The sequence below is a fragment of the Octodon degus genome, unplaced genomic scaffold, assembly GCF_000260255.1.
Source record: "Octodon degus isolate 3935 unplaced genomic scaffold, OctDeg1.0 scaffold00066, whole genome shotgun sequence".
Lineage (NCBI taxonomy): Eukaryota > Metazoa > Chordata > Mammalia > Rodentia > Octodontidae > Octodon > Octodon degus.
Genome location: NW_004524642.1, coordinates 8,249,848 through 8,250,408, shown reverse-complemented (window position 1 = coordinate 8,250,408; position 561 = coordinate 8,249,848).

Below are 561 nucleotides of genomic sequence, written 5' to 3'. Positions count from 1 at the left end.
CCGCATCTTGTACAGCAATTAACCACTAAGAAGTATATATGCAGTGTGTTATTTGTTGAAACTGTACTTCCGATTTGATTTGAAACTGTCTCATTTCTGTTTATCAATAAAATTTTGAAAAAAAAAAGAATGACATGAGGCGTATTCCTTTCCTTTCAATTTCAGTAGAGTTTGAGGAGTAGTAACATTAGACCATTTATAAATTTATTGTTGAATTCAGCAGTTCATCCATCAGGATTTGAGATTTTTTTGTTGCTAAATTTTTATTTTTTTAGTATTTTATTTTTTTACAATACCAGAGATTGAACTCAGGACCTTGTGCTTGCCAACATGCACGTATGCCACTGACCTATATCCCTAGTCTTTTTGGTAATTTTTAAAATATGATTTCAGTTGAGATAAGTAAGGTACAGGTACAAAGTGCCTAGGGTGAAAGCAAACATTACATATGTTTAAAATATACTAATAATCTTAATTAAAATAAAGCCATATATTTAGGAACTGATACTTCAAAATGCATCTTATTACACATGTCAGGAAAGTATTCACTTCTAAAACTAT